We start from the raw sequence: 15,207 nt of genomic DNA, 5'->3' as shown, positions 1-15,207 counted from the left end.
GCTCCCCGGGGTCAGAGCTGCCCAGGGTCACAGCTACTTGAGGTCAGAGCCACCCTGGGTCAGGGCTGCCCAAGGTCAGAGCTACCCACGGTCAAAGCTGTCCCGGGCATCAGAGGAGCAGAGGTGAGGAGTTATGCTGCAAAGGGTCTTGAAGGCCAGTGTTGTTGACAGGGTAAGGTGTCTGGGTAATAGCACGGGAAGAAAAAGGCTTAGAGTTGGAGGGAACAACATGAACTGGAGTTGGGGGAGTGGACATGCCCCCTTAGAGACCACAAGGTCTCCCCAGGGCTGGGCCGTGGCTGCTGGAGCTCCCAACCCAGGCCGAGTGTCAGAGCCTGGGCAAGACCCTCTGGGGCAGCCTGGGACCACCAGAGGTCAGAGGTGGAGAAGGCTCAGCTGGGGCCCTTGCACCAGGCAGGAGGCCCAGAAAAGAGACAGTGCTCTTGATTTGCAGGAAGGCAGCTCCATAGAGAGGCAAATCTCACCCCAGCTCGGGCAATACTCAACATCATGGACGTGCATGTTCTCAACGGCGCTTTGGGGCATGTGGCATCGGCACTGGACCTGAATATGGGCTCAAAGCTTTACTTTACCATATTCTTTCTTTTATTTTTCTTACAGATTGAGACGGGATAGGGAGGAGTTTAGGGAAGTGAGTGAAGCAGGAAGATGCTGACCAAGGGAAGTTAATTCCATCAAGAGGAGGATGGGGGACAGAAAGGCAGGAGGAAGAGGAGGAGGATCTTTCTCACAGGGGTGTCAGCTGATGGGGGCAGCACGGGCACCCACAGAGCCCTTCGGGGGTCGTTTGTTGTGTGCAGAGAGGCCACAGCAGGCGAGGCAGGCAGTGTCGACCAGCCCCAAGGAGACACTAGAATCCCTGTTCTGTTCTTAGGAAGGTCCCCTCTTCCTCCTCCTGAGTCTCATCTTGGAAAGAGGGTCAGTCAGAGCTCAGGCCAAACACTGGGGTTAATAGGGGTAAGAACAGGGACCTGTGGGGTCCTCACCTCTGTCCCTTTCTCACCTTCCTGGCTCAGGCCAGGCTCAGCCCCCAGTGGTCTATTGTCTTTCTGTCATCTATCTACCTACCCACCTATCTAACTGTATGTCATCTATTTCATCTATTTTTATCTATCAACCATCTATCATATATCTACCTACCTACCTTTCCATCTATCATCTAGTTCATCTACTGCTATCTATTCTCTAATTTGCCTATCAATTATCCATCTATCATCTACTTCTGTCATCTGTCCGTCACCTATTATCGATCATCTGTATACCATCTCTCTCTCTATCTACCGCCTCTCTAGACAGCAATCCATCCATCATCTACTTCATCTATTTCTACCTGTCTCCCACCCCCTCTGCCCACCCTCACCGGCAGTATGAAAGCACGGCCATGTCAACAGCCCCTAAAGGCACAGGTGCACACAGCACGTTTTCTGCTCCCTCATGTGTGTGGGGCAGGGGACGGTAGAGCTGGGGGAGAAGAGAGAAGGAATTAAGTCAAACAGGGACTGTCTTGTCTGCCCCAAGGTCCTTTCCTCATCTAGAAAGCAGATTTTTTCTTGCAGAGCACCACGAGAGCTGTAAAATGTGAGTGAGGGGTGAGGCAGGCCACGGGGCCTTCCACAAGGTGGGCAAGATGGTTGTCTCTGGGGAACCGCTGGCAAGAGGGGGCCAAGTGCCAACCGGTCGCGATGAGAGCAAAGCAGCAGGCGGAAGTTTACAGAGGCAAGTGTCAGTGCCGGGGTGAACGCTGGGATTTTTCAGCTCCAAGAGGCATTTCAAGTAAGGGGAAAACCTCCCCCTGGGGCTGGGCTGAGAAGCTAGTCGGTGATGGGGTGAGAGAATGGCAAGGTGTATCTGGTTGTCCTGGAGACCTGGCTGAGAACTCCGTATGATTCTCTCAAGTAGACAGTTACACTCACTCTTGTTTTCAGTGAGAGTCAGTTTCCATAGAGAATTGCGTGGTGGTCCCCAAGAACCGAGGGGGCAAGGCCCAGGAATGCCCCAGCAGTGGTCTGGAAGGGCCTGTGGGGCTGGGCGGGAGGTGGGTGGGGACGGGGGGCAGGCAGAGGGAACAGAGGCAGAGAGATGGTGCCACCTGGGGAAAGCAGCACACCCAGGACAGAATGTGCCCGAGAGCCACACGCACTCACAGCAGCTTCCCAACACCTTGGTGCATGGTGGTGTTTTCCATGCACCAAGATGCTCCCCCAAACCCTCTGCAGCCTGTTCCCTGCCTTGGGGGTCCTGCTGAGGGCCACCCTTTGGGTCTGGGGCTCAGGCCACTGTTCCTTCCTCAGGGCCCCTGGTGTGTCCATGGGATGAGCTGGTCGCCCTACCTAGTGGGAGCCTGTGCACCGCGGTTCGTGTGGCCAGGGGAGGAGGCTTTGCCTTTCCTGGACCCCACTTTATCGAGGTAAAGCCTGAACCCTGGGACTGGCAAGGGGAGGGAGCTAGGGGGGAGGGCAGTGGCTGGTCATGGAGGCCAGTGTCCAGCCCTCTGCTCATCACCTCCAAGACTGATTCTGGGAACGGAGCCCAGTCCCTGGGCCCAAACCTTTGCCTCTGCCCTTCTTGCTCTCCCGAAATTGGAGGCCACGTCCCTGTCGCACTCTGACCCACTGTCTGAACCCGATGGAGTCTCAGTGCAGTGACCTGGTGCCAACCTTTCCTGGAGCTCTGCAGAGCCAAGGAGGGGTGGATGGAAAGGCGGGGAGTCCCTCCCCTTGGGTGAGGAGAGGAACTAGGGCCTGGGGAGATGCCCAGGCCTGGCGGCCGGCGCACACGGTTCCCGGTGGCCAGGAGGGGGCACTGCAGGAGTGCTCAGAAGCGGAGACCTGGGCGGGCTCCGGGTAGAACCCACCCCCCCGCCCCACCGTGGCCACTCACTGGGGCCCAGCCTTTCCTGAGGTTCCCGAGTGGCTGTGAAGGGTGGGCTCAGGGTGAGGGGTCAGGCCACACCAGTGGGTGCAGGGATGGCTGTGGCCACGGGAGGGTGTTGGGGAGGTGGCCGGAACTCAGGCCCACACTGCAGCACGCAGCCCACCACTTCCCCCAGCTTTCTCTTCCTTCGTGCACATTCTGAGGCTCATGCTTCTGCTGTGGTCCCACTTAGCAAACCTAGTCAGCCTTTGATGCGTGTTTCACGGGTGAGACGTGGAGGCCAGGTCAGCCACAGAACCCAGGGCACACGCAGCAGGAGGCCATCTGCGGCCGGGGCCAGCACAGAGCCCACTGGGCCTCAGAGGAGCATATCTGCGCCCGTCCTGCGGCCTAAAGTCCACCCAGAGCGCTCGATCTTCCGTCCACCAGGCCAAGGATGCAGAGTGAGGATGTGCGTGTCTAAGCGTGTGGGCGTGATGTGGGGTGTTCTGTGTGAGGACGTGCCTGTGGTGTTTGCATGTTCTCTGTGCGTGAGTCCCTATGTGTGATGCCCGTGTTCTCAGTGTGAGTTCGTGTGTGTGACGGGGTGTGTTCTGTGTGAGTTCGTGTGTGTAGTGTTCATATGTTCTCAGTGTGAGTTCGTGTGTAGTATTCGTATGTTCTCAGTGTGAGTTCGTGTGTTCATATGTTCTGTGAGTTCGTGTGTGTGACGGGGTGTGTTCTGTGTGAGTTCATGTGTGTAGTGTTCGTATGTTCTTGGTGTGAGTTCGTGTGTGTTCATATGTTCTGTGTGAGTTCGTGTGATGGGGTGTGTTCAGTGTGAGAACGTGTGTGTAGTGTTCGTATGTTCTTGGTGTGAGTTCGTGTGACGGGGTGTGTTCTGTGTGAGAACGTGTGTAGCGTTTGTATGCTCTTGGTGTGAGTTCATGTATGTGATGCCTGTGTTCTCGGTGTGCATTCGTGTGTGCATGCTCGTGTCAGCACATGGGTATGACGTGGGTATGCTGTGGGTGAAAATGTGTGTATGACGTGGTTCCTTGTGAATCTCTGTGTGATGGGCACGTTCTCTGTGTATGGTGTGTCTGGGTATGTCTCTGGTATGTGCGTGCTGTGTGTCTGAAGTATGTGTTCCTGTGTTTCTCTAAACTGGTAGCTTCATCTCTTCCATGTTCTCTGACATTCAGAGAAATTTTCTCACAAACGTGTCCACAACATGGCTCTGTGCCATCTCCCCTGCTTTGGGGAGCACCAGTGTCCGCAGGGAGAAATGTCCCTGCTCCTGCCCATGCATTCATGGCATGACCCTCGCTACCAGCTTTCCCCCCATGCAGCCCAGGACACACCCTCCCGGGTGAATGTGGCGGGCTCCACTCTGACCTCAGGGTCTGCCTCTCACCAGGGATCGATATCCACACAAAAGGGCCAGAGCAACAGCTGGCACATCCCCTTCCTTCCTCCACCCTTCCCACTTATTCCTCAACCTAGCCAGGCAGGGAGCCCATGTCCCACAGAAAACCTCTATGAGAAAGTAAGACAGAGGGGCAGACCTCCGCAGCAGTCCCTGGAGCGCCAGTCGGCGCTGACACCAGGAGCGGGAACTTACCCTGTCCCAGAGGCAGACAGGGACTGTCATCCTTGCCCAGAGGCCTTGCCTAGAGTGGTCCCCAGCCCTGCAAGGGACCCCTAGGAAGGGGAAAGGAGCCACTTGTGCGTCCTTGCTTCTTACAGACGAGCCCTCACACGGAGCACGTGGCCACTTCGGTCTGGGTCTCTGCGCTGGTGGTGTGTGCTGTGGAGGTTTCTGGGGAGGTCCCAGGAGCAAGAATGGACCAGGGCCAGGGTAGAGGTGCAAAAGGGTCCTGCCCTTGGCTCCCTCCCCCAGTACAGGCCAGTCAAGGCGGAGAGGAGGCCCCAGCTTGTCCAGCTGGCGGAGACTAGCCAGGGCACTGACACGGTGTCACTCTAACCCTCATTTTTCTCAACTCTTCCATTCCTTACGCCCTCTTGCTTGGAGAACCCTGACACCATCCCCGCTGACGCTGGAGGGATTCCAGAGAGATTGATCGTCATTGAAAGGAAAGCTCCGTGAGCCCTCTGAGCCTCTCTGACTTCAGAAGTGGTAGTCTAACCGCTCGCAGATTCAGTAGGAAGTCCAAGTTGCATCAGTTTGGAAGTCATGCGGTCAGGCTTCCTGTACCCAGAGGGTGATTCAGCTGCAGGCAGCTCTGGGCTGCACCCCACCCACCCCTGGCCTTCAGGGCCACATTGAGGCTGCAGGGCGAGTCTGGCCCCCACACTTGACAGCCAGATTCCATTCCCTGGCAGCCTCACCTTGGATCTGACAGGGAGGGATCCTAGGACACCAGCCTCGTCTACCCTCCCTGGGACAGCCCAGAACTTCACAGTCTGTGGGAAACACCAGAGCATGGAGGGTCAAGCCTACAAAACCCCCCAGTAGGTGATTAGGATAAGGTGAGCGCTGGCCCTAGCTGACTCAGGCCAGCCCCCTAAGCAGCCAATGTGAGAAGTGATGGCCACATAATGCTCTGGGGTCTCAGGGAAAGTCCAGGAGCAGGGGCACTCCAGGCTGCATCCTTGTAGTAAGCACAGAGCAAGACCCCAGCATGTTTGGCAGACCCCACCTTATGAGCCCTGCACCCCGCTGCTCCAGGAGGGGTCAGCACCCCCATGCCAGGGCTGGTTTTCGGGGTGGGTGCCTGGACAAGCTGAAGGGCCTTTCAGCCACAAGGTGTTGAGAACTCTGCAGAGGATGCTGGGGATTGGCACAGTAAGCTCTGCCCCTTCGGGCTGTGTGAGGCCTCATGAAAGCTCCTAAAAGGCAGAAGAAGGGCCATGGCAGTGCCTGGGCCAAGGGCGCAGCTCATAGAGGGGACTGGCTGCTTGGCGTTAGCCCAAGCTTCTCCCACTGCTCCTGCCTCAACTGCTACTGCCCGGAGTCTAAGCCCACTTTGTTGACAAGGACCCATTCTATAGAGAGCCTCGCCTAGCTCCAGGTAGAGGCAGCAAAGTGTGTGCAAATCAAATAGCCCAGCTGGCAGCAGAGCCAAAAGTCATGCTTCCTCGCTGGCCGGCCTTGCACAAGGCACCAAAGGTCACCTCTGCAGGCTTCAGATCCTGCCCATGAACAGTCAAAAAGAAGGTGCTAGAAGGAGCTAGAGGATGCAAGTGTGGTCAAGGGGCACAGAGGAGGGTTGGGTTACACCGGGGGAGGAGAGGCAGCCTTTGCATTCTCTAGAAGCAGGGCAGGAGACTTTGGAGCTCAAGTCCCTGGTGGACATGGGGGAACCTGGGGGGACAGGAGAGTGGCTGTGATAGGCCAACCCAGTGCCTCTTACCTTCAGGAGGGCGCCTGAACCGTGAAGTCTGCCTCTTTGCTCAGAGATCGTTCCCTCCATCAGGAAAACCTCCTTGAGGTGAGTTATGGCTTCTGGAGGCACATGGATGGGCTGAGGTCACCAGGCCTTCCTGTCCACCTTACCTGCCCTGAAGTGCATGGCTTTTCTTAGGGACAGGGCCACTCTAGTTAATCTTAGAGCCCTGGCCAGGAGCCCAGGATGGGGCAGTGTGGGGCATGACACTTACTAGATGGACAGGCCAGGGGAGCAACTAGGACCCTCCCCTCCAATTCAAACCATGCGTGTGATTTATGTGCATGTACGTGTGTATGTATGTGAAGCCAGATGTGTGCATGCGTGCTATGCATGGACATGCTAATGTACATGTGTGAATCTGTGTGTGCACGCACAAGTGTGCATGTTATGGTGTATGTGCATGCATGTGGACATGTGTATGTACACGTGAATCTGTGTGCACACACAAGTGTGCATGTATGGTGTGCATGCATGTGGACATGTGTGAGTTGCCCTAGCACACGTTTGCGCATATGCTTCTGTGCACACGGGCTATGCTGCTCTCTCTCCTGGTTCTCTTTCGGGACTGGCCGAGTGAACCGGGGCGAGCTCTTCTCTCCCTCTGACGGCCCCTCCCCAGGAGAGGGGAGCAGGGACCATGGTTCCTTCAGCCACCAGACCCTAAGGCTCAGGGCACAGGGTCAGAAAGCTTCTAAGGATCCATGAAAATATTGACACTGGGGAAATTAACTCTTATCCGCCCAACATGTGAAAACTGCTTCTGAGCTTCGGGAGCTCTCCCCGGGTTTTTGGTTTGGGGATTTCCTGGGAAGGGTGTGTTTCCAAACAAGACTCTTGCCCAGCCTAGTTCCCTTCTGCTCACCCGGAGCTCCCCACCCAGCCAGGAGAGGCCACTGGGTAGGGAAGAAGATCCAGCCCAGCACAGACTCCCGAGGGAGGGCCCCAGCCCAGCGAAAGGGGCATGGAAACCGTGTCAGTCTCCCTCAGCAGGGCTGCCCTGGGTTCACATGTCCCCTTAGGGATCTCGGGTTCCCAACCCTCTAGTCAGTTCTGAGCTGAGTTTTCCTGGAGCTTTATATTCAACACCGACTTTGCTCCCCCTCACCTCTACCCCCCACCCTAGAAACAGAAACCTGAGGTCAGGAAGCGCTCAGGGTCCTAGGGCTTGGTGTCGGGGAAGACACCTGTGCTGACTCGCACCCTCTAGACCTCGAGCCCAAAAGTCACTTCTCTGTGGCCTGCGCCAAGCGCCTCCAGCCACGTCCCCTTCCCTGTGATGACCGAGTGACACCCATCGGCTCCCAGCCACCACAGGGCCTCAGGCAGTCGCAGTGGCCTCGGCTCTGGCTTTGCTGAGCCAGTGACGGCAATGGCACCTCCCGGATGTGAAATGTGCCAACACCCGGGCCTCGGTGACCATGTAGCCTGGTGTGAAATTTGTTTCAATTCTCCATGACCACATAGGTCTTGGTTTTTCACAAGTAAAGCAGAGACGGTGTTGTACTCAAGCTCTCTGGGCGGCACCCACAGCTTCCTCAGTGGGGTCACAGCGACGGGTGGACAACCGGCCCACAGGCAAACGGCACGTCCCCCACAGCAAGCGTCTCTGAGCTGCACTGACTAGTTCAGGCCCACGCTTCTGAGCCAGCCCCTCTGCTTCATGAGAAGGTCTGAATTCAAGAAAGGAACCCCCAGCAATTAGCAACGTCCACAGAATCAAGCATGGTTTCAGTTGTCCTCCTGGGCAGCTTTGCCAGTCAGGTATGAGGTAAAGCCAGAGGGACCCTGCCTCACCCAAGCGCCCCAAGAGGGGTCCAAGGACCACTGACTGTCCCCACTTCCCTGGAACTGAGGATGAGGCTGATTCATGTGTTTCCTGTGACAGCCACGACATCATCACATCCGCTCGGAGAACTATTTTTAACTGATTTATGTATTTCTTGCATGAGGAAGACTATCAACTTCTCCTTTAGTTTGTTTTACAGGAAAGTGTTGCAACCGTGCTCAGCTCAGCAACATTAATCGCCACAGAGCATCCTCCAGAGTCTCGCAAAAATTAATAAAGTTGGAAATATGAGTCAGGTTCGGATGCCACTCATTTTGAAAAAGAAGAAACTCACAATAGTTACCTCCTTCTGTAGAATCAACAAGCCCGGTTTGCGAAAGGGCACACTAGGTCTTTAAATTTCCGTGGCAGTGCCCACAGAGGAAGGCGTTCAGACCTCTGCTGCTCCTGCAGCTCCGGGGCACTGACCACATAGAGCTGGTTTCTGCCCTGGCAACGCCTGCCCGACAGCGAGTCACCGCGGGCGTGGGCGGGGCTGCCAGGTGGCGAGGGGGCCGAGGGCCACCTGCCTGCCAGGGCCAGTGTGCCTGTCCTTAAGGCTAGGGGCTCCTGAGGACACACACACTTTCCTCCTCTTTCAGACAAGGACCTGGGAAAGACTTGTAGAAAGTTTGGTGTGTGCTCTGGGTTGTGGGGGCCCGGCGGGAGGCTGGGCATCAGGATCCCATCCCAGGACACATTCGTTCAGTGGCACTCACACCCCACACCTGCTCCCAGCATCCCAGGACACATTCATTCCGCAGCACTCACACCCCAGCACCTGCTCCCTGCTGGCACCATGGCACCTTTCGCTTTTTCTAGCATCTCCTCCTCACTCACTCGACTCCAACCAACAACCACTTATGTACCAGCTACATGCCAGGTTGCTGAACGGCTCTGAGCAGTTAAAGGGCAGCCAGGAGCAGCTGGGAGAGGAGGGGCTGGAGGAGGAAGAGGGGTCCAGGACCCAGGGGCTCACTGGACGTCCCGAAGTCTTTGTGCAGACCTAGGGTTGGGGCTGCAGCAGTGGGGTCAGGGGGCAGCCAGAGTTCCTGGTAGACCTGGGAGAGGCCTGATCAGGAGAAGGAGGGGCCACAGAGCCAGGGTCAGGCCAGACTGTGAGGGGCCTCTTGTTGGGACAGTGTCCCCTCAGAGCGAGAGCCCGGGGCTTGTGGCCGCCTCACTGTGACCTCTGGCCGTGCAGCCTCTGGGGAAGGTGGAGATGTTTTCCCTTTTTCAGAGCAGGAAGGTGTTACCTGCCCATGGAGTGGGAAGTGGGGTGCTCTCACCTGCACTGCCCAGGTGAGGAAGCTGAAAGCCCAAGCCGCCTGTCTGTCCTGAGGCCACCAGATGGAGTGGCAGGCGGGGCTACTGAGCGCCCTTGGTCTCTCTCTGGCTGAGTCACCCGGAGGCTTTGGGAAACAGATTTTCTTCCCCCTCCAGCCGTACCGCCACCCTCCTCTCTTCTAGAAGAGGCAAGAAGCAGCGGCGGGCGGGGGGTGGGTAGAATTGCTTGGAGGTAGGGGTCCCCCCAGGCCTGAGTCAGGGCTCTGTGAGACCCCCTGGTTCTTCACTCACTGTGGGCTGAGACACCAGCTGAGTCGTCCACAGGAAGATGCTCTCTCACTCTGCACAACCACTCTTTCAAAGAGGAAACCGAGGCTCCGAGAGGATCCCCAAAGCATCGCCAGCCACCGTGGGCAGGGCATGGACTCCAGCCCAGGAAGCCTGGCTCCAGAATCATGCTCCAGGCCCCTAAGCTGTAATTTGTGTCCTCCAGGGCTCACAATATCTAAGATTTAATGTGGAAAAATGGTTCTATTCTGTCTCACCCCATGACCCAAAATGAACTTACATTACAGGCAAAAAAAAAAAAAAAAAAAAAAAGAATAATTATAAAGCTTTGGAAGAAAATACAAGAGCATTTTGGTATAAAAAATGCAAAATCCAAAACCTTAAAGGAAACCATTTGACTACTTAAAATTTAAAAACTTAAATGTGATGAAAAGAACAATCTTTAAAAGGTAAAATAATAAGCAGCAGACTGGGAACGAATATCTGCAATGTAAACACAACATCCATCATATATAAAGAACTCCCACAAATAACAAGAAAAAAGCAAACGAGATAGAAAAGTGGTAAAGAGTGAAAACAGAAAACATAGTCAACTAAACTGATGAATATCACAAAATATCCAACCTCCCTATTAATCATAGAAATAAGAAATTGAAAAATATTTTATGACAAAATCTAGTGTTGCTTCAGTGAGGAAGGGATGCATTGACACACGCATGCAGGGGTGCAAATGGGAACAACCTTTTGAAAGGTGATTTGGAGTCTCTATCACAAGTTTAAATGCACCTGCCCTGAGACCCCCATCCCTGGGAAGAGATGTCCATGCAGATGTCTAAGGCACACGTCTGGAGACAGTGAAGACCTGGGAAGAACAATCCTCAAGGGACCCAGCTCCCAAGTGTTCACCTTCCAGGGAAACCAGTCCTCACGGAGAACTCAGAGCCCTGGTGGGGTGGTGGGTGGGGTCTAGGGCCTTTGTCAAGGTTCACCCCAGGCTGGGCTTGGAGGCCAGGGACGCTGCTAGTATCTGGGTGGCTGCCTCAGCCTGCAGATGCCGCACCCAGCTGCCCCGAGGAGCTACCGTCCGCCTGGTGGAGACTCGGGCTGGGCCCAACTCAGAACTAGGGGTGAGGGAGTGAAGCAGGGACGGGGTCCTGCGGAGGGGGTGGGAGGGTCCGGCCCTCCTGCTCTGGGGGACCTCCCCGGGCAGCACGCTCCCTGTGTCCCACCCCAACCTCCTGCTGGTCTTTTCCTGGACCCCCCATCCCCCGCTCCCCTCCAGGCTGGGCTTGCCACTGTCTTCCCTCTGACTCAGCCTCCATCCTTCCCGTGTGGGCAGCAGCATCCCTGCCTTCTCGTGTGGAATCCCAGGGAGCCGCACCCGGCCTTCTGGAGAGTTCTGTCTCTGATTTTATACGCCCTATCAGCCTGTTATTCGATCCAGATGCCTGCGAAATTTGCAGGGATCCGTCTGTGATGCGCGGTGGGCAGCCCAGGCAGGGCTCCCGTTTCATGCAGCAGCCAGAGGTCTGAAGAGGGTGTGGCCCCTTCCCTGGGAAACATGGCATTTGTTCCAGGTGCTTTTCCACCCAGAGCCAACACCCTGGCATTTTGCAGCCCCTTGGGGGAGTATGCGTGGGGGGAGTGCTGAGCTGCAGTGGGGGGCAGAGGGCTCAGGCTGGACCATCCCTGCACCTTCCACAGTGAGGCCGTCCCCTCCTGAGCCTCTGGCTCCCGGCCTGTCCTCGCTCCCTCACCCAAGCCCCGTGAGGATTTGGTAGCTCAGGAAGGACCCTCTGCTCACCAGAGGTCGCCGTGACTGTGAGGCCACCCTCCTCCCCTCTTCCCCCCATTCCTTCCTGGACCTTGGGAGACTTCTGGGAGCCAGCGCCCTCCCCCATCAGAGTCTTCTCCACGGGTCAGCCACGGGGACTTTGAGGATACCAGGTCCTCACCCAGGCGCCCGTCTCAGAGTCAAAGCCGTAACTGCCACAGCGCAGCGGCCTTCAAGATACCCTCCTGTCACCCGCCAAGGGGTGCCAGGACCGAGCACGGGGATTCAATTCCCACCCCACAAGAGGTTCCCAGCACTTCTGCTGACCTGGCTCAGTGCGTCGGGGAAAAGGGGTGCCCAGCCTCCTCTGTGTCTCCAAGTCAGGGGCATCCCAAGGCACCTCACTTGGGTATTCTCAGAAAAGCCAGCCCTGAATATCAGAGCCACCAAAGGCAGGCAGGATTTGAGCCTGGCCTCAAGTATGACTCTGGAATGTAAAGAGGAAAACATGATTTAGGTTAACATGGGACACAACCCATTTCCCGCCCAAACCAAGGTCCAGGGGGACCTCTCATCCCCAGCAGGGGGTGTGTCCACAAAGAACAACCACAAACTGGGGTCATTTCCAAAAGAAACACTCCCGGTTTCCTCCAGGGGCGAGACCGAGGCGTCTAGGGGAGGAGGCTGGGATGGGCGGAGGCCCGAGGTGGGGAGGTCCGGAGGCACATCCCAGGTCTGGCAGCGTGGGCCAGGCCCTGCTGGGAGGGGGCTGAGGACCCCGGAGCCTAGGCCTGTCCTGAGCCTTTCCTCAGCCGTGAGAGCCTCGGCCCTGTGCTGGCAGCAGCGGTCTTCCCTCCACACAGGCAGCCAGGCTCAAGCTCAGGCCAGCCCCCAGCCACCCCCGGCTCCCAACACGCCCGGCCCTGTGGGAGATGCCAAGCTGGCGTCCCTTTCGAGCCAGGCCTCCTGGTGGTGCGGCCAGCGCTGGCACAGACCTGAATTCCATCAAAGAACAACAAACTGAAAATCCAGCTGAGTTCAAATTTGCCCAAATTACCACTTGAAGCACCTCCCAGGTTCCCTGTCCCAGAGGGTGGTGCCCGCCCTGCCCCAGTGGGATGTGGTCAAGGCAGCAGCTCCTCCAGGCCACGGGGCATAAGCAAATACCTCCTGGCCCACAGGGGCTTGGCCGGAGCCCTTGACTCAGCCCCACCCAGGCCCCCTCCTGCACCTCGACCGACTCCTGGGACTCCATGACGCATAAGCCGGCAAGTTTCCAGGCCGCCGGGACACAGCCTAAGACGGGGCTCGAGTCCCTGTGGTGCCCATCCCAGGAAACCGGCCTCCACCTGGTCAGTCTCTTGCCCATCCCAGGAGACCGGCCTCCACCTGGTCAGTCTCGTGCTCATCCCAGGAAACCGGCCTCCACCTGGTCAGTCTCGTGCTCATCCCAGGAAACCGGCCTCCACCTGGTCAGTCTCGTGCCCATCCCAGGAGACCGGCCTCCACCTGGTCAGTCTCGTGCCCATCCCAGGAGACCGGCCTCCACCTGGTCAGTCTCGTGCCCATCCCAGGAGACCGGCCTCCACCTGGTCAGTCTCATGCTCAATCCAGGAAACTGGTCTCCACCTGGTCAGTCCCAGAGACCTTTCTCCTCACACCCAAGGTGGCCAGCGCCCCATTGATTTCAGTCTTTCAGGGTTGACCCTGACCTGACCCGCACCCCACCTCAAGTCTCCACTCCAGTCCCAGAAACCCTCCCCGCTCCAGCCCCTACGCCCAGCCCAGCCCAGTCCAGCCTCACAGGGTCTCCTGACTCACCCAGATCTGCCCCCACAAGAGCCCTCCTCGCTCCTCAGTCGGGGACTCCGTGGCGTGCAGGCCCCATGAGCTCCATGGTCCCGGAAGTGAAGGTGGGGCTGGGAGGAGGAAGCGAAGTGGACGTCGGCTTCCTTGAGGGACTCTGGAGCCACTTCAGTGGACATCTTTGGCCAGCAGCACAACTGAGCCTGTGGCCTGTGCAGCCCCAGCCCCTCCAGCAGGATCACTGGCCCATTGGGGATGACCGAGAGACACTCGCCGTCCTCCAGAGCAGGGGTCCCCAGGCTGTGGCTTGTTGGGAACCGGCCGCACGGCAGGAGGTGAGTGGTGGACGAGCATGACCGCCTGAGCTCCGCCTCCTGTCAGATCAGCAGTAGCACTAACTTCTCACAGGAGCGGACCCTAATGGGAACGGCGCACGCGCGGGATCCAGGTTGTCCCCTCCTTACAGGAATCGAATGCCTGATGATCTGAGGAGGAAACCATCCCGTCTTCTCCCCAGCACCCACGGAAACATTGTCTTCCACAAAACCTGTCCCCGGTGTCAAAAGGGTTGGGGACCACTGCGTTGGTGGGATGGTGCCAGGCCCCTCAGCCCCTTCCCGGAGCCTGAGAAAGGGTTCAAGAAACCCAGGGGGCCGGTCGGTTCACCAACCCCCCACCCTTGGCTCAGCCGAGTCAGGGGCTCCACCCAGCAGGCAGAGATGAAAACTCACGGGGGCGTCTGCGGGAGGAGAATGTCCACTGCCACCTGCCAGGTCACGGGGGACACTGGAGGTCTGCTCTGCCTCCGTTCCCCTGGCCTGGGTGCCTGGGGATTCAGATTCACCCTTGTGTGGAGGTGGGGAGGCAGGACTGGGGAGGACCCCGAGTCTCCCAGGCAGGCAGCCTGGCGCCAGGTGGGGGAACTGTGATCCAGCAAACCTGCTCATTCCTGTGGGCGGCTAACGGCTTTTATTTCAGGACACTCACATGTGTTAAAACAGGAAATAAAGTATGAGAAACGGCACTCCCACACACTCCCGGGAAGGAGGCTCTCCCTCAGTCCCCCACCCGCACAGCCCCAGGAGGGACCCCTGGGCGCAGCCCACGCCTCCACCTCCCATCCACCCCCCGCATTCCTGGGCTGCTCTTCCTCTGAAGCATTTTAACATACACGTGTGAGTGCACATACACATGCGCGTTTACCAACAGTGCTTGTCCCCTGTAGCGTCTCCTTCCACCTGGGGCAGGTGGCATCGGGGGCAGGTGCCCGCTGACTCAGGACTTGCTGCTCCTGGAACTCTCAACCTGTGGCTGCATGAGTCCCACCCTGAGGGCTGATGACGTGGACACACAGAGTTCTGGGCCTGCCTCAAACCTCAGAGCAGGTCACGCTGAATGTCCAGACACCAAGGAGCTTCAGGCAAGGTCAGGGGCCAGGCATCATGACAGTGTCCCTGGGAAACTGCAGGCACAGCCGGGCATGTGTCTCCCGGGAATCTGCTATGGGGGCCCCAGCACTGTGCCGTGCTCCCAGGGGTCCCCCACCCACCCAGGCCAGGGCCAGGGCCAGGGGTGGCAGCTCCATGCAGTGGTCAATGCTGTGCAGGGTCTGGGGGCTGGTACAGGGGAGGGGCTGGTACAGGGGAGGGGTTTGGCACAGGGGAGGGGCTGGTACAGGGGTGGGGCTGGCACAGGGGAGGGGTTTGGCACAGGGGAGGGGCTGGTACAGGGGCGGGGCTGGCACAGGGGAGGGGCTGGTACAGGAGCGGGGCTGGCACAGGGGAGGGGTTTGGTACAGGGGAGGGGCTGGTACAGGGGAGGGGCTGGTACAGGGGTGGGGCTGGCACAGGGGAGGGGCTGGTACAGGGGCGGGGCTGGCACAGGGGAGGGTCTTGGTACAGGGGAGGGGCTGGTACAGGGGAGGGGCTGGCACAGGGGAG

General features: G+C 57.9%; 1 long non-coding RNA gene across 1 annotated transcript; it reads right to left on the bottom strand.

Annotated features, from left to right (window-relative positions):
- Positions 1 to 8,204: 8,204 nt before the first annotated feature.
- On the bottom strand, positions 8,205 to 13,663 carry LOC123569533 (uncharacterized). Its single transcript, XR_010582092.2, has 4 exons — positions 13,283 to 13,663; positions 11,789 to 11,948; positions 9,691 to 11,239; positions 8,205 to 9,578 (listed from the first exon to the last, which is right to left on the bottom strand). It is a non-coding gene; the product is annotated as an uncharacterized lncRNA (long non-coding RNA).
- Between the last annotated feature and the right edge of the window lie 1,544 nt (positions 13,664 to 15,207).

Source organism: Macaca fascicularis, chromosome 16 (assembly GCF_037993035.2).
Source record: "Macaca fascicularis isolate 582-1 chromosome 16, T2T-MFA8v1.1".
NCBI classification, from domain to species: Eukaryota; Metazoa; Chordata; class Mammalia; order Primates; family Cercopithecidae; genus Macaca; species Macaca fascicularis.
Note: the sequence above shows the minus strand (reverse complement) of the source record. Positions and strands in the feature narration are given on the sequence as shown.